General features: G+C 39.7%; 1 protein-coding gene across 1 annotated transcript in view; it reads left to right on the forward strand.

Moving 5' to 3' along the window:
- The window catches only part of PTPRM (protein tyrosine phosphatase receptor type M), an 824,025-nt gene that overhangs the window by 619,632 nt on the left and 185,657 nt on the right, over positions 1-18,736 (forward strand). The gene's annotated exons all lie outside the window — the stretch shown is intronic.

Genomic DNA, 18,736 nt, shown 5'->3' on the forward strand with positions numbered 1-18,736 from the left:
TTATCTGATATGTCATTTGCAAGTATCTTCTCCCATTCTGTTGGTTGTCTTTTGGTTTTGTTGACTATTTCTTTTGCTGTGCAAAAACTTCCTTATCTTGATGAAGTCCCAATAGTTCATTTTTGCCCTTGCTTCCCTTGCCTTTGGCGATGTTTCTAGAAGGAAGTTGCTGCAGCTGAGGTCGAAGAGGTTGCTGCCTGTGTTCTCCTTTAGGATGTTGATGGACTCCTGTCTCACATTTAGGTCTTTCAACCATTTGGAGTCTGTTTTTGTGTGTGGTATAAGGAAATAGTCCAGTTTCATTGTTCTGCATGTGGCTGTCCAATGTTCCCAACACCATTTGTTGAAGAGACTGTCTTTTGTCCATTGGACATTCTTTCCTGCTTTGTCGAAGATGAGTTGACCATAGAGTTGAGGGTCCATTTCTGGACTCTCTATTCTGTTCCATTGATCTATGTGTCTGTTTTTGTGCCAGTACCATACTGTCTTGATGATGACAGCTTTGTAATAGAGCTTAAAGTCCAGAATTGTGAAGCTACCAGCTTTGCTTTTCTTTTTCAACATTCATCTGGCTCTTTGGGGTCTTTTCTGGTTCCATACCAATTTTAGGATTATTTGTTCCATTTCTTTGAAAAAAGTGGAGGGTATTTTGATAGGGATTGCATTGAATGTGTAGATCGCTCTAGGTAGCATTGACATCTTCACAATATTTGTTCTTCCAGTCCATGAGCGTGGAACATTTTTCCATTTCTTTGTGTCTTCCTCAGTTTCTTTCATGAGTATTTTATAGTTTTCTGAGTACAGATTCTTTGCCTCTTTCGTTAGATTTATTCCTAGGTATCTTATGGTTTTGGGTGCAACTGTAAATGGGATCGACTGCTTAATTTCTCTTTCTTCTGTCTTGTTGTTGGTGTATAGGAATGCCATTGATTTCTGTGCGTTGATTTTATATGCTGCCACTTTACTGAATTCCTGTATGAGTTCTAGCAGTTTTGGGGTGGAGTCTTTTGGGTTTTCCACATAAACTGTCATATCATCTGCAAAGAGTGAGGGTTTGACTGCTTCTTTGCTGATTCGGATGCCTTTTATTTCTTTTGGTTGTCTAATTGCTGAGGCTAGGACTTCTAGTACTATGTTGAATAGCAGTGGTGATAGTGGACATCCCTGCCGTATTCCTGACCTTAGGGGGAAAGCTCTCAGTTTCTCCCCATTGAGAATGATATTCGCTGTGGGTTTTTCCTAGACGGATTTTATGATATTGAGGTATGTACTCTCTATCCCTATACTCTGAAGAGTTTTGATCAAGAAAGGATGCTGTATTTTGCCAAATGCTTTTTCTGCGTCTATTGAGAGGATCATATGGTTCTTGTTCTTTCTTTTATTAATGTATTGTATCACACTGATTGATTTGCGGATGTTGAACCAGCCTTTAAAATGAACATAGATTCATGGCAGCCTGCACAAATACCTGATTTTATTTTGTGAATTTTACCTAAGAACTTTTCTTCAAAGTCTTTCATTCTTAGTACTCTACCGTTTGTTTGTTTGTTTGTTTTGCTGGTTGATCCATCTCTTCATTCATCATTGCACTTTTCTCACTAAAATTTCTTCCTTTATTAAAAGAGATACCAGTTTCCAAATACTAGGGTGCGTATTTGTGACTGAGTGTGTATTGCACTGTGACAGCCTTCTACACTGTTGTTTGTTCTTGGCATATCATCACATGTCCCTTGATAGACATTCCAAAGCTCTGTGGAAAATGTGGGTTCAGAAGTGTGTGCCACTGTATGGACCATTACGACAGCTGCTTCTATAATAGAAAAATGGGAGTGCTACAACAAGAGCAAAATAAAACCAAACTGTCAACCAACTGATGAAACCAACAAACTGTCAAGCCAAACTGTAAACCAGTTATTTTTTTTATCTTTATGGAAAAATTGCCTTAAAGCCAATTAGTTACGCAGCAGCAATGCTTGCACAAAGATGCTCGGGGTGAAACTCCCTAGAACCATCTGAATGGCCCATCTAATTGAAAAGCTCTGAGAAACTATGGTACACATACTACAGTATACACAGCTATCAAAGCAATGAAAAACTACTTTTCTGAACAGAAGGACCACAGAGTGATTTCCAGAGAAGGAGACAAGCAGAAGAAAATCGCATCTTTATAAAAGGATGCCGGCCATTAAATGAGGAAGGGCTGGTTGGGTTAGAAGGCCACCATTTTGAAAAGGCCAGTGAAATATAAGGCTCAGGTGATTGTATGTGGAGTGATACCTTCTGAGTAAGAAAGAAAGGGAGTAAGTAAACATATGTGTATGTTTGTTAGCACCACACACACACACACACATACACACATTATTTTTATAGAGAGAACCCGAGAAGGGTAAGCCCAAAACACCTGATAATGGTTATCTGTGTGGATGGGTGAATGGCAGTGGGATGGAGGGTATAAAAGATAATGAGCAGGAAACGTTTCTGAGTATAATTTTTTATACGGTTTTGATTTTTGAATCATGTAAATGTTTTGCATATTCCAAAAAAATAAATTAATTAAAAATATGAAGCAAGCTAGCCCCGAGACTGAATGCAGATGGAAACATATGATCCAAGTATATATCAAATTAACAATTTTACCACCCAGAGAAAAAAATGAATTCAAGTAACTTTGAACACAGCCCTGACTATATATTCTCAGTAGTATATAGTCTAAGGATGAAAAGATCTAAAATAAAATCTTACACTTCTTTAGTAGATTTATTTTTCATAGTAATACTGGTATTGTTATTCTAAAAATTTTTATATGCAGTAGGATAAAGCAAAGAAGCCAATATATGAATGTAATTAGAATCAAAGTTTTCACTGCAAGAGAAGAGATGCAGATACTTAGAAAAAAAGAGCAGATCTCTGTAATGTTAAATTTGAGTTGGAAATATTAGTATGGTGTCATATTAATATGCTTTCATAATTTAAATATATGCAATATATAACATATATAACATATCCTAATAAATTCCATTCACTCAAATGAGCTAGACACAGTGAAAGTCCAGTTGCAGTGGGCATCCATAACACCAAGATCTTGATTTCTAAATGCTATTCCCCAATAAAAAAAAACTAGGGTTTCTTGGAGAAATAACTACTTCCAGGTCTAGGTCAGGGAAAAATCAGGTGGGTCTATAGCATCTTATGCCAGAAAGCTAGGTTACAGTGACAAGTAATGGGATGATGTCAAAAGGACACAGGAGCTGGCTTGAAAGGGTAGCCACAGGCCAAATTTGGGACAGTTTGACCATCCAAAAGAATGATGGCAGTAATTGGTTATAACACTTTGAATGTTTTATAATTCATGCAGCTTTGGTAAACTTTTAAAAACTGAAATAATTACAAAGGAATAAAGAGAAGGGGACAAGGGAAGTCCTTCTATACAGACTAATACCAGTGAGTAAATGTAGAAGCGAGAGGAGGAGATCACCTTCTGCAAAACCCAGTATGAGAATTGGTTGAGGTAAGAACCATCAGTGCTTGTTAAGACTGAGGGCGAGGGAGTCTGGGAGTCAGAATAGTCACACAGTCTTAAATTGTCACCCTGCAGATTATCTTATCATGAGGGGAAACTGAGGCTCTACAATGGAAAGATCTGGTGGTCAATGCCTCACTCATCAGATTTAGCAAAGCTAGTAGTAGTGGCTCATCACCATTCATGCCTCCTAATGTGATGCAATTAGAAGGGTTCAGATTCACCTGTGTAGTAGTTATGTCATCAGTGTTTAACCTGGAAACAGTCAGAAATATTTCTCCAGAAGGTGAGACATTCTGCAATACAACTCGCCTGGACTCTTCAAAAACTCAGTGCTGTTTACAAGAAAAAAAAAAAAGGGCAGGTAGACTATTCTAGGTTAAAGGAGGCTAAAGAGGCAGAGCCAAAAACAGTGTTTGAACCTGGATGCAGGGTTTTCCCAAAAAGGCATCTGGGGGACAGTTGGGGATATTGAATGGATACAGACTGCATATTAAATGGCATTATAGAATCATTATTTTTCTCAGTTGTGATAATAGGATTGTGGCTACATAGGAGACGCATGCTGGGGTGGTACTTAGGGATAGAAATAATGCCTGAAACTACCAAATGCTTCTGGGGAAAAACATATATAAGATGTAGATATACACAGATATTGAAAAAGAGAGCAAGAGAAAGCAAATGCTTGCAACTGCTGGATCTGGGTGAAGAATATTCAGATGTATATTGTACTATTCTTTTGCCTTTACTGTAGACTTGAGAATTTTCAAGATAGAAAGTTGGGGGGAGGGAGAAAGCCATCGAGTAATACAGTAATAAAGCTGCATTTTCTTTTCTAGATGCTTATAAATTGATTTCACGTTCTTTTTATTCTTCTTTCCAGTTTTATGCTTTCCAGTATAAAAGTGAAGTTGACAAAATGTTTGTACCTCCCAAACCCCTTTAAAAAATATGAACAGATGACAGGACAAGGGTTTCCTTTCCCCAGTGAGTTATGGGCAGACGTAATGAGCATAAGCTGCCCCCTGCCCTGCCCCCGCCCTGGGGCCCGTGGCCAGCAGCCCCCCTCCGCCCCAGTGCATCTTCTTGTGCAGACTCAGGGTGCTTTTGTCATGGGGACCTAGCATGTGGGGAACAGGGAACAGAGAGCAGCAGTGCATAGCTGGCAGCCTTCGGCTTTAATTGAGATGCAGAATGGCAGGGAGGGATGCTGGGCTTCTGGGGTTAGAAACCAGGGCTGCACACCAAGGTGAAGAGGGAGAGTCCTGTGCCGACTTTGTTCCAATCTTGGGGGCCATATGAGGAGGGCCCTCAGCCTGTGGCCCACTCTCTGCATCTTGGCCTGTCTTACAAAAGTGCTGTGGGTGTTTTAAATTGTTGCATACATACCAGGTCTTAAATTTTGAATTCTCATGGGTGCCGTACTATGAAGGCACCAGATCATAGTGATCTGGTACAACTGGTTTGTACTGATGCTGAGTATTTTCTCTTTGGGACACTCTGTAATGTCACACTCCTACAAAAGTCCTCCTCATTACAAAAGGCCATTTGTGAAACCAAGCAACAACTTCTATTTCCAGCCATTCGACCTTCCATCCTTTCCTCCTTATTTTACATGTCTGAGCACCACAGCTGAAAATATGTTTAGAATATCTGATTCAGCACTAAAACGTCTGTGCGCTCTCCTTTTCCTGGTCTTTCTGGCCTTGTCCCCATAACCTCCTCTGGCACTTTCTCTGTTTTCAAGGCTGCATGCCATCCTAATGGCCAGACAGCCAACATAATAACCTATGCTGACCAGTGTGAGAAACCTGTGGCTTAGGCAGCAGTGTTTTGACATTGGCAGGACAAGAAGTATGAGGAAATTGTTCAGGACAGAGACAGCATGCAGAAAGCAAGAAAAATTTAAATAGCAAGTTTCTCTCTGTCTCCAGAAAGTTCTGTCTGTGGAAGTCTATTCTAAAGGAAGGCTGCACCCAGGGCCCTGTATGAACAACATACAAACCCTCCCTGTACTGGCAGGAACGTCCCGACTGGTCTGGGGTCGCACTGGGTGTGCCTTCATTAGGCCATATTTGTTGTCGTGATTGCAGCAGCGGCGTGATTTACGGCGTAGGCCTCTGGAAACGACGGGAGCAGGAGATAGTGCAGCCCCAGCCAAGGCCACCTTCATCCAACACACCCCATCTGTTCAAAGTGGAAGTCTCCTTCCCAATGACATTTTTGTGCTGCTGTTTTCTTTCTCTTGCTTTTGAAATACTGTGTTGTTCGGTGCAGTCCTGTTTGGGAATGCCACGTTCCCAGGATGAAACTGTGTTAGTCGAGGCAAGGCTTGCGTTGTGTTTCTCTGTTTCGTCAGATGGGAGCTGCGTGAGCCCTTGTAATCACGGGGAGGATGGGGCATACAAATCCTTCCTCTCAGGAGGCAGCCATCTCCTGGGAAAGCTGCCTGTCGGGCACCTGAGATCCCAGTCGCCCCAGGACAGACTGCACTAATAAACACAATGTCTTGACTCTGACATTTCTGCACAGAAACCTGTCGGGGGCTGTGGTGCTGTTATCCGCACTTGGCCAGGAGCCCTGGGAGGTAGCCAAGGGGGAAAGGAGTCAAAATTCTCAACTCTTAGAATTTCCTTTTTGTGGTGTGTCCCGGGAAAACCAAACAGCAGAGGCCTTTCAGATGGTCTCCATTAGCAAATTCTGATCCCTGGCAACAAGTGTCTCTTTTGCTTTGTGGCTCTCTTGCCCGTGAAATCAGCGTCAAGTCAGTGAGGGGTGACTGCCTTTTAACAAAGCTCAGCTCTAGCTCTCCATTTTGAAAAGGCAAAGGGACGGTAGAGAAAAAATATAAAATCAGTCTTGACATCGTATGAGAAAAAGCGAAAAGGACATATTTGAATCTTTACCTAAGCTTGAGTAATTTCGTGTTACTTGATCATGTTCCTTTCCGGTGAGGCACTCTGACTCACTGTGGCAGACCACCTTCAGGATCTCAAACTACAGAGCCTCTGCTTGCATTGAGTCAGCTGTCATCCAGAATCTGAGCTTACTTTGAGTTGGACGGCACTGGTGGTCAGAGAGGCTTGTGGGGTTACCTTGCACCAGCATCTCTTCCACGTGAGGCCTTCCCACAGGGTGTAGTAGGTAAGTCTGCCTTCCGATGCTTGGCTCAGTCAGAGGTCTTTACCACAAACATAGCCAAAGCTGTCAGGTCCTGCCTCTTTTTCCAGATAAAGCTCTATCCCTCTGTTCTTGAGAAGCTCTGACTGTGCTGAGGAGGCAGTGAAATGAGCAGTGTTTATCTCCTGGGACAAAAGTGCTCTGTCGATACAGCGAATGTCAGCCCCACAAGTGGACAACACACCAGCACACTGGTTCTGTGATAACTCAGAAAGTGTCCTGTTTGCACATGTTTGCCTAGAATGTTCAACTATCTAGGACGAATGTCCAGTATAGGGGTTGACAGGAAAATTCTCATTGTAGTTGGCTTTCAAATTATTTTTCACATTTGACAGCAACTCTGGTCTGAAAGACCATTAGATTATGTCAAAAAGCAGTTTGCAAAAGCTTCTGTCAGTCGGAGGGACTCCGGCTCTGATGCTTCTAAATGGTGTGCAGTGTTCCCATACTGTTCCTGGCCTCCCCTATCATGAGTTCGGGTTAGAAGCTACTGTCCCGCACCATGACGTCACTCAGCAAACACGAGGGGTGGGCTGTGGGCACTCAGAAATTTGGATTTCATGAGGTGTGTAGTGGGATGAAAAAAGCTCTCAGTGTATCTGTATCATACCTTGGACAGAAATCTGACCTGAATGTATGGAAACAGTCAAACAGGAGGGCCATTAATAACTAAATTCTTATTGCCTTCAAGTAGTTGATTATATTAGTTATATGTTAGCTAGAAAGCCAAATAAATGCCTGGTCAAGCACTTTGAGGTAAGGATAATATTGGGTTCTGGTTTGTTTTGAGAGATTAGAATAGTTTGTGCCCACAGTAAGCACTCAAAACTATTTGTTGACTGTTGACTGTTTGACTGAATATCAAGGCACTAGATGATGTTGCATTCATGGTCTTTTTCATCAGCTTAGGCCAATGTTCTCCTTCAAGGTTCTTATTATTTTAGGCATTATTTAGGCAATAATGTTCCTATTTCCCGGTATGTTCCACAGATGCTATGTCAATAAGCTAGACATCTATGGGGTATCATCGATAATCACTCAACTGACCGTTCCAGGTAACTTATAATGTGGTCAGCAACCCTTAAATTGTTGAGAGGACGTGTTTACGATGAAAGGATGGAAAAACTAAAAAAACTGTTACTTTTATCACTTTGTGAAATTTCATGAGTCCCTAGTTTGGCACTTTAGTTTCTGTTCATAGGACAAGCTTAAGAGAAAAAGAATTAGGAAGTTGCTTAGGAGTAAGCTTTTCTGTTTATTGGGAGTTGGTACCGAACATTCATAAATTTATAATCTGCATTATGTTCCAGCAATATGTTAATGCTGAGTTCATAAGATTAATCAGGCCACATGCTGTCCTGTGGTTTCACTAATATAGTTCTGAGTTACATCAGCATTTTCTCTTTCACACCACACACAAAAAGCCTTACAGAGCAGTATGTAAGCAGTCCTAACAGGCAAATGTTCAGACATAATTAAAGGTGAAGTTTAGCTTTTCTGTTATGGTTGGTGAACAAGATAATGTTCTTTAACTGTATGATAGAAAATAGAGCCAAGCCATTTGGCTGCCAAACACATTCTCATTGAAGCTTCACACAGGACTTCACCAATTGCTGGAAGCTCCTTCCAGGAATTCCAGCCCTCTACGAGATCACTAAGAAGTCTGGTAGAATGAGAATGTTCCAAGCCTAATGGGTGGCAACAGGTCATCCCTACTCTTTGCCCACATCCTCCTATGTGTATGCTCTGCTTCTGGAATTTTTAATAACTGGATATCCACTGGAAGATCCGTTCCTTTGGCAAGACTGCAAACTAGGAAGATTTGTGCATTCATTCCACGAAAGTAAAATTTCGCCACCGATGGTTAGAAATTGGATCATAATGTTAAACTGGAGTTGTGTCTTCTTCATTAAAGACATGCCCCCAATTTACAACAAAATAAACCAGCTGCAATAATCATTCGTTCAGCAGATGTTTCCTGAGCATCTACTTGGGCTTGGAAGTCTGCTTAGTGCTGGTTCAACACTGGTGGGAGCAACAGTCTACACAGAACGTAGCCTGAGGGCTTATGTCTTCTGAATCGTGAAACAAGTGCTTTCTGCCTTGGCCTCGCGGCCGTCACCACTTCCACAGCCTGCTGCCTTGTCACCTCTGTCGGATATAGCACCGTCTGCCCAGTTAGATGAGCTGAATCACTGACAGCCTCTAAAAATGCCAGATTCCAGAATCAATGACAAAGCATTAAGTTGACGTATTTACCTACGTTGGCTGGACTGACTTGTTCAGATTTACTAATTATTATTGGGTTGTGTAAGGATGATAAGCAAGAGGATCTGAAGCACCTGGGCCAGAATCTATGTGAAGGACCAGGGTGCTAGCCCTCCGCTCACCCCCAGGGGTCAGACAGCATCGGAAGGAGAGGTCAGGTCAGACCTGCCCCCGTTCTGACCATCCCACCTCTCCCTCCCCCAGCTGCATACTCTCTTGGTTATTTTCTGTATAATAATAATAATCTTGCTTTTCCACATAATAGTCACATTTCTAAATATTATACAAACCTGTTTTACAATAAGTATTTTGAAGTGATACTTGAAGGAGGAGGTGCCTCGCTGTGCTGTATTGTATTTATCATATCCTCTTTTTTCTGGATCTAATTTGAGCCCAAAGAGGATTGAATAATGTACATTCATTAAGCACCTCTACTTTTTTGTTGCTCAGATGCAGGAATTTGTCAATATACACACATACACACACACCCCCAAAAAACACAGGCTTGCGTATATCTAGAATAGCCCTGCCCTTTAAGATGCTTATGTTTGGTTTCAGTCAAATTTATAATGCTTCCTTCACATTTGCATTTCTTCTCCTCTTATTGTCTTGGAAATGATAAGAAATTGGCAGATTTCTCACTGAACTCCAGACATTCAGCATGCTGCTGGTAATTTATGGAACCTGTCTGCTGCATCAGTTCCTTGTCTTATAACAGCCTTTTATTTCTTCCAAGATCAAGACCGTCATCCTATTATTTTAAGTATTTTTCTCCTTGACTCTGTCTCAGCTCTGCTGTTCTTCCCCTTCTCCTAGGCAATCTCCTTATCTTAATAAAATATAATTAAAGCTGCACATAATTCCAGTAGGCCTTCCTTTGTACTCGAGAAACTTCCATGTCTCACTCGCCACTCCTCCCCCTTCCGGTACACTAGTCCCCACAGGATTCCTCTGCCACATGAGGGACCTGCTCACCTCTGACGGCACGCAGCTGTGATTACTTTCCCATTCATCACCCCTAAAAATGAGTTTGCACTTTAATTTGCAAATATAAAGTACATGTATTTGTTGACAGTGAATTAAACTGAATGTGTATCGGTGTAATTACTGCTAGTTCAGATTATTTTGGGGAAATGCAAGGAGTCCCGTCTGATGCAGTTATTTGGTATAGTTCCTAGCGTTAACACTGTTCTCAGATTTTGAGGGTAACATGGCACAACAGTATTGTACATATTAACCTTCATGGAGTTCCTTTGCTCTTTAAGCAAAGGAACTCAGAGAAGTGTGGTACAGACTACTATGGAGTGCATTCCTCAAATATATGTCATATTGGAGAAAAACACAGGTTCTGGGAAGTTTTTATAAAACAGCTGATTTGTAGTCTTCAAAAAGGTCAGTGTGAGGTAAGGAAAAAAGTCAAAGGACTGTTCTAGATTAAAGAGACTAAAGAAACATGACCAGTAAATGCAGTGCATGATTCTTGATTGATTCTTAAGCAAACAACAACTATAAAGGACACTATTGGGATGATTTGGAAGATTTGAATATGCATATAATATTTTTGTATCATTGTTAGATCTTTTAAGAGTAATAATACTGTAGTTATGTAAAATTCCCTGTTCTTAGATGATGCATGATAAAGTATCAGGGTACATTGTCATGATGTCTTCAGCCAACTGGTCCAATGGTTCAGCAGGATAAGTGTAGCTATGGATGGTCGTATGTATGCATATGCCCATACCTATGTTCTGACAGGAAAGTCTTGTCCTTCTTTGTTTCTTCCAAATGAGGGAAAGACGGGTTTCTAAGTTACCTTTCCTGTTGATAAATGCAAGATTTTTCTTAAACTTCGGGAGGCAAACTAAAGGGTGTGGGCAGTGGGGGAGGCCAGCATACCTGAGCCCTTGCCTTGCGAGGTGTGGATGGAAGGTCGTCCTACCGGCCTTCTCCGGCATCCTCCACGGTGGTCGATCCTTCCACGTGTTCAGAATTAAACCAAACCACCAGCTAACTGCAAGAGGTTCTTCTCTGCTATTTCTTGACGAAATGAACCCAAGAAATTTAAATCACTTGATGCTGGATGCCCTAAAGAGGGTGGCCAATTTTGCCGTGTCACTTCCTCGCTTGAAGCAGAACGGAATGGCGGAAGGGTGAACCGCGTGATTGGACGCCCCTTACTTTCTCGGAGTTTCGGAAGGGCAGCCCCCCCCCCCACAAACGGGATGCTTTTTCTCTGTCATCCCTTCTCATACTTTGGGATGTACTTTACCCTCTTCTTTACATGTGTGTTGATTGTGTGTGGGAAGGTGAATTGGCTCTTAACATTTTGAAATAAGGTAGACCTGTTTTCTTTGTAAATTCCTCTAATTGTTTAGTGAAATAGTTCCGTGGGAATTTTTTAATTGATATATAAATAGAAAGAAGATGAGTTTTGAAAATATAATGCCATCTTAGAAAATACCCCAAAAAAGGGAGAGAAGAAAAATGAAGCCTAGATCTTGAAGTCAGTTATAGCTTTGGGGCAGAAGGGGGGTGGCATTTTGCCTGTACTTTGCTTCACTTAAGACTTGTTCCAAGCAGCATTTGGACTTCATACAGAAAATGACTGGAGTGAGAGCTCTTCTTCATAAGTAACCCTTATGCGGTAACTTAAAAAAAAAAAAAAAATACTACTTCCCACCATAAAACCAGAAACGTTTTTAGAAAATTTATGTCCTCTTGTGATTTCTCTAGTATATCCAGTCTTGTGATTCTTCTGGTCAAAGGGTGGAAAGAAGTTGAGTTATCAGTATGTGCCACATTGTGTGTTTCATAGACATTTGTGAACATAAAGTGATATTCTGTGTGTGTTGCGGTTAAATGTTTTGATTTTTTTTAGAGTTGCTCTTACACTGTTATCAGCCAAAATATCGTGTGGCTAAATGATTTCAGTTAATCTAATTTGCTCTACAAATAGACAACCGTTCTAGCCTTGGGAGCAAAATATGTTCATCATAAAAAAATTAAGAATGCGATCTAAAGTTCAAAGCTGAAATGTTAAACTACTTAGTGGAAAGCTTTAAGAACTATGCACTTAATATGCAAAGAAACAGTCATTTCTCACTGTTATAAATTCTATTCTTGTCCATAAAAGGAAAATATATCAAGTTTAACTATTTGATACTAAAAACAAATTCCATTAGGTCACCTTGTAGGTTCTCTAAACATCCCTATTTTTTCTACATGCATGGATGGCCTTAGGTTATGTTTATATTTCAGTTTTAGAAATGTTTACCAAACATGCATATGGTTTCCATTATGAGGAATAAACTACACTAGATTCTTTGGATTTGCTTTTTTTATTTATTATATGTTTAATTAGTTATATACTTTATAACTTTCAATATTTTGGCATTTTGGAATACAGCAATATGTTATATTGCTGTGATCCATATATAGTTATATTTGGAATGATATGTTATGCCTGAGTTATAAAAATAATTTGACACATCCACTATGTTCAGTGGATATCATGTCTGCCAAAAATATTACCATTTACACACTGCTAGCTTTCATACATAATTACTTACTTGTTCATCTCAGGACATAATGTCAGCTTGTACTATGTAATATAAAATAATCTCACCTAGATGCATAACGAATTTCTATTATCTAAGAGTTGTTTATATTTGATGACATTTTCCTTCTTTAGAAAAATATATTTCTGTGAGAGGAAAATTACAACATTTTTTAAATCAGTGCTTTTTTTTTTTTTACACTACAATATGTTTGAGTGCCCAATAATTAGGATCACTATTGTTTAGTGGCAACGTGCTAAGTCTGTGCAGTGTGAGAAATGGTTTCTTACTTCATGGATCTCAGAAGACATCTTATATTAAGACATCCTTAATTAAATAAGACAGGATGAGGTGAGGATGATGATCGCTTTGGAGGTCAGAGACAAGTGAGGTCACTGTGAACTGAAAGATTAGAGGCATCAGGGAACCAAGCTTTGAAGGATGGGAAAGATGTGTTACAGGAGTAGAGAGCAAATGCATGGAGAGGTGAATGGAGAGAGAGAGCAGTGGAGGCAATGAAGACTCCTATCCAAGCTGAACACTTTGTGAGCAACAAATGGCTGATACTCTTACTGCAATCCATTCACATCCATGAGTGATGTACTCATACTTTAAGAGAAAAATGAGCAAAGGATAGAACAGTCAATTTATAGAAAGGAAATGCAAATGATCAATATATGTACTAAAAGCTGTTCAACTTCATTAATAAACAATGAAATGCAAATTTAGAAAGTTACATCCTCTTTATTTTTCATATCAAATTGACAACTTTTAAAATCCAGTAGGGTAGAGTGCAAAGGGCACCCTCATACATTTTCTGGTGAGAGTAGAAATTGGTAACAGAAGTCTTTTAAAGTAGTTTATAGCTGGCATCACTACTATTTTAAATGGATATGACAATTAACCCAGTGCCACTTAGAATTTCCTTTAAGGGAATTTTTAGATATATAGATAAAGATGCTTATCACTGGATTACATATGACAGAGAATAATTTGGGAGCTACCTAAATTTCTAATAGTAACACAAATAAGTAAATGTCATTTTATTAAGTAGTGGTGAGTCATCAAAATCTATGCTTTCAGAAAAATTTTAGTGACACGTGAAAGTCACAGAAATAAGTAGAACAGTAAAATCCAAATTTTATTTAAAATAAATGTATGTTAAAAAAGACTGGATTAAAAGATCCCAAAGCATTAGCAACTGTTATTCTGAATGGTAAAATTATGAATGGCTTGTATTTAACCTTCTATTTTCTAGATTCTGTTTAATGAAAATTAATTATCTTTAGAAAAAAACATATTAAACTTTCATCTATTTTAGCAATTTATTGAAACAGAACAAATGACATAGTTAAGATAAAGTCCCAAAGAGGGGATTTTATAAATCAATAAATGCCAGTGTTATCCCTGGACCAGCTAATGAAATGAAGTTGCTGAATAAAAAGTGTGTGTGTGTGTGTGTGTGTGTGTGTGTGTGTGTGTGTGTGTGTGTGTGTGGATGCGTCATAAAGGTAAGAACAGTGTTCGGACAGAGCCTATGCTGAGAAAGGTCTGGGTCTTATCTACAGTCTGGGGACCAAAAAGGCACTTAGAGATGCCCAGGCCAAAAATGTTAGTAGGGGTTGGAATAGCATAGGAATCAATGTACAGAATTAGCAAGAACCAGCATTGTTTAAAATAGCTAAAACATTTCAGAGGAAGAGCTATAATGGGACCCATCTTGTGGAGAAAGGGTAGGAATTAATTCTAAGAAACTTCCTGTCATATATTTACACACAAATTACTTTCAAATGACTTTGTAAGTACTAAGAACTAAATGCCCTTTTCAGAGTCATTTTTGGCCTCCGCACACTTGGCCTGAGCTGCCAATATGTCAACATGTCACCCTTACATCTCAACAGTATGACAACATCAGTGACTGGTAAAGTGATTCAGGCCTATAGTTCAGATCCATTGGTTGCTTTTAAATAGTTACCATCAAATATCAGCAAAATCCAAGTGAAAGTCTCTTTGGGGGCTCTTTTGGTTGAAATTCTACCAATTACTTGAAATATACCTGTATATTTATTATAAAGGAAGAAAAAAATGACCCTAATTAGTGACTACTGTGAGCATTGCCAACTTTATAAACACAGTGTTCAAACAGATAAAAACTAAAGGAAAACCATAACTTTAGGATGAAACTTTTCATTTTTGCTCTAGCAAATGCTTATAAATAATAAAACAATAGTAAAAGGCAGAACAGAATTCTAATATTTATTCTGTTATTTGGTTTGCTAGCTTTCACAACAAATAAGAAAATTCATAATAAAGAATATAACCTTTTAAAAAATGCTTAGCAATTTGAAAGATACGTATTTGATCAACAAATATTCAGAAATTAGATATTATGTCTAAACCTTAAGCATTGTCCATGGGAGGGAAAAGAGAAAATGCCAAGTTCAGAGGAAATAAGCAAAGAGAACCTAAAGGAACAACAAATGCTGGACACTGTCAACAACCACAATCACAGACCAAGGTCTGTTCAAACTCATGCCTGTCCTGACCTCACGTGTGCCCATGTGTACAGCTACTTCGTTCAATATACAACACATTTGCGGTGCAAGTGAGTCATCCTAATCCTACAGTGAACATACTCAACATTGGCAAGTGCATATGTAGATGCTAAATATGTGTTCTCCAATCATTTAACAAATACCAAATGAGCAGCTGTAACGAGCCAGGCAGTATTCTAAGCTCTGCAGAACAGAATTAACCAAATTCCCCTCTCTTATAGAGCTTGCTTTCGGATGAGAGAAGATACCATAAAGAAAATAAGGAACTTACCTGTATTCTCAAGGAACGTAAAGCTGGGAAGGAATATAGGGAGCAGAGGGGAGGGGAGAGAAGTTGGAAGAAGTTAGACATGTAAATACAGTGGCCAGAGAAAGTCTCTATTTGAGCACATGACTGAAGGGAGAGAGGAAGTGAGCCCTGAAGGTGTCAGGGGAAGGAGACTTCAGGCAGAGGGAGTAGCTGGGAGGCCGGCAAGGCTGCAGCAGAAGGAGCAAGAGGAAGCATGTGGGGAACAAGATCTGTGAGCTAATGCACAAGCTAATGGCATCATGCAAGGCATATAGTGGTTGTAAACACCTTAGCTTTTACTAATTTTTGAAAAAAGTGATATTCCATTCTTATTTTAAAACAAAAGCATTTTCTATACTTTTCTTCAATTTCTTTAAAAAAAATAAATGTGGCTGCTATGCTAAGAATAGACCATGATAGTATGGACATTTTAATAATATTTATTCTTCCAGTCCATGAACATGGAATGTCTTTCCATTTATTTGTATTTACTTAAGTTTCTTTCATCACTGTTATAGTTCTCAGTATACAAGTCTTTCACCTCCTTTGTTAGTTTACTCCTAAGTATTTTATTACTCCCCATAGCTCAGAATGTGACCTTTTTTGGAAATAAGATCTTTATGTAGGCAATTAAATCAAAATGAGGTCATTAGGATGGGCCCTAATCTAGTATGACTGGTGTCCTTAAAAAAGGGGAAATTTGGGCACAGCACATCGAGTGGGAAGATGGTGTGGAGAGACACAAGGAGAAGGCCAAGGGAGGACAGAAGCACAGACTGGAGTGGTACTGCAGTTCAGTGCAGGGTCTTGTGATATGAGGCGGGAGCTGGGGCATTCATGAGGAAGCCATTGTCATAACTGGCTGTGGGTCATGACCTGGGTCAGAAGAGAAGTGAGGGCATGAGAAGATATAAGGGCCTTGACGAATGAAGGGGTGGAGAATTTTTTAAAGACAAAAGAAACTGTCATCTCAAACAAATCATAGTCTAGTGAAGAAAAGAGTCATAAAAACAAAGCAATTGGCGCTATGAAAGAGAACCGTGGAAGATACGATGGGAATGTTCCCAGCAGAGGAAAGGTCACCTCTGCCAAGGGGAGGGGGATCAGGAACAACTTCAGAAAGGAAGTCATAAAGAATGAATGGAAATATGACAGTCAGGCAGGTACAAGGAGAGAACATCATATGCAAATGTGAACTGCAGGGCTGACAATGAATGTGTGGACTGCAGGTAATACATTTATTAACACACCTAGAAACTACCTTCTTCACTCTCCAAGATTATGAACAATAACTACTGTATTTCCTAATTACAAGTTTAATGCTTCCTGTCACTCCCCAGTTTGTGTGTGTGTATATGTATAATTTGTTGTATGTAACTTCTACATAAAAACCTACTGTATAAATTTTATGCATATATATATATAAGATTTTTAACTTACATGTACATTTTATAAATACAGAGGAAAAGTACATTGTTTCTCTTTACCCCTTTGCCCACCAACCATCATCATTCCAACTTCCCTTCTCTGACCTCCTAAATGTTCTTCCTAGAGACATTTAGGGTAATCTCTCATCTTCTGGCCTTCAGACTACACTGTCTGCCAATATTCCAGGAGGCCAACTTGGAAATACAAAACTCAAACTCTACCACGTTTAGTTTGGGTTCCAAGTATTGGGGGGCAAGAATCTCTTGTCCCCTTCAAGGTCTTTCAAGCCAGACTAAGAATCAAATTGACATGAGGCAGATTAACAGGAGAATATAAAATTTAATTTCCTATGTTTGGGGCATCCACGCAGACATGGAAATTACAAAGACGGGCAAAATGAGGTATATATGTCATTCTGAACTAAGGAGAAAGTGGGTAGGAGTCTGGGACTTCAAAGGGAAGGAATGCAATTCACAGGAAGACAAAAGTGTTAAATGCCTGGTAAACAAGTGTTTGCTGGGCCACTCAGAAACCATGGGACACAGACTTTGATCAAACAGGCCTTGCTCGGTTCCTCCCTCTCTACCATACCTAGTTCATATCATAAGGTAGTTATCTATGGTGATAGCTCTCTTTCTGGAGCAGGTCCTCTATCTAAATTCTTTTTAGGCAGTTGAAAGGGAAGTAAAGAGCTTTTCCTGAATCTGCTGGGTTTTGATTGCTTTCTAACTCAAAATAATATTCATGCCAAAATGGCCCATCTTTGGGCAGCCTGCATTTGGCCCCTACAATGAGCAAATAACACACACCAGTAATAGGATCAATATAATGGAGCTATAGGCACTCTAACCTCTTGATTGTGAATCATAAACGTGTTGATACAGGTTTAAATTTTTTTGTTTTGGATTGTTTAATCACAAAGATAACAGAAGTCACCTATGCTAAATATATTCTGTAAGGATAGTTCTTACACACTGATGTTTTCTTAAGTGCTTAAGCAGTAGTGACGTGACTTAATATGGTTAGGCCTCAGTAGAGTAAAACTCAACAGGCTGCAGAAGGTAATCATAACATGAGCGAGTCCTCTGGGATCTATAGCCTCCCGATTACAGAGTTCTGAAAGCTCACACCCAAGATGGTAAAGGATGCTGTACCCAGGCAGCTCTACTCCTAATTATCAACCTAAAGAAACCCCATGTATCCTGTCGCCTGGGTGGCTCAGTTATTAAGCATCTGCCTTCGGCTCAGGTCATGATCCCAGGGTCCTGGGATCGAGCCCCACATCGGGCTCTCTGCTCAGTGAGAAGCCTGCTTCTCCCTCTCCCGCTCCCCCTGCTTGTGTTCCCTCTCTCAATGTCTCTCTCTCTGTCAAATAAATAAAATCTTTAAAAAAAAAAGAAAAAATCCCACGTATCAAAAGCCCTATGGATAAGAGAAGGCTTATTGGAAAGGGGCGCTCAACACACAGCTCCCGGGGCAGAAGCATATTTGGGTATGGAGGAAACAGAGAGCAAGTGCTCTATGGGAGCACATTCTCCAAAAGTGGCATGCTTGCACAGTTGTTTATAGTGATCTACTGATAAGGTGATAAATAGATTAGAGAAACTCAGAAGGAGAGAGTTGTCAGAGGGGCACCTTTCTCATTTATTTATTTATTTATTCGACTAATGCTTGGTGGATGCCTACATTGTGAACAAGCTAGAGTGAACAAACTAGAGAAACTTACATTCTAGCAATGGCAACGTACCAGAAATGAGTATATGAAAGAAATATGTAGTATGCAGAAACCTTAAAGGAGATTAACAGGATAAAAATGATTGATGATTACTCTTGGCCTCATACAAGCCTTACTATCGAGGAGGCTGTGTTCACCATGGAATAGTCAGGATGGTCAGATTCACATTCACCTAGCATTCATTGGGCACACATTCTGTGGCAG

This window comes from Eumetopias jubatus, unplaced genomic scaffold, assembly GCF_037043125.1.
Source record: "Eumetopias jubatus isolate StellerSeaLion01/CBP00866 unplaced genomic scaffold, mEumJub1_p1.0 scaffold_16, whole genome shotgun sequence".
In the NCBI taxonomy this organism is placed as follows: Eukaryota; Metazoa; Chordata; class Mammalia; order Carnivora; family Otariidae; genus Eumetopias; species Eumetopias jubatus.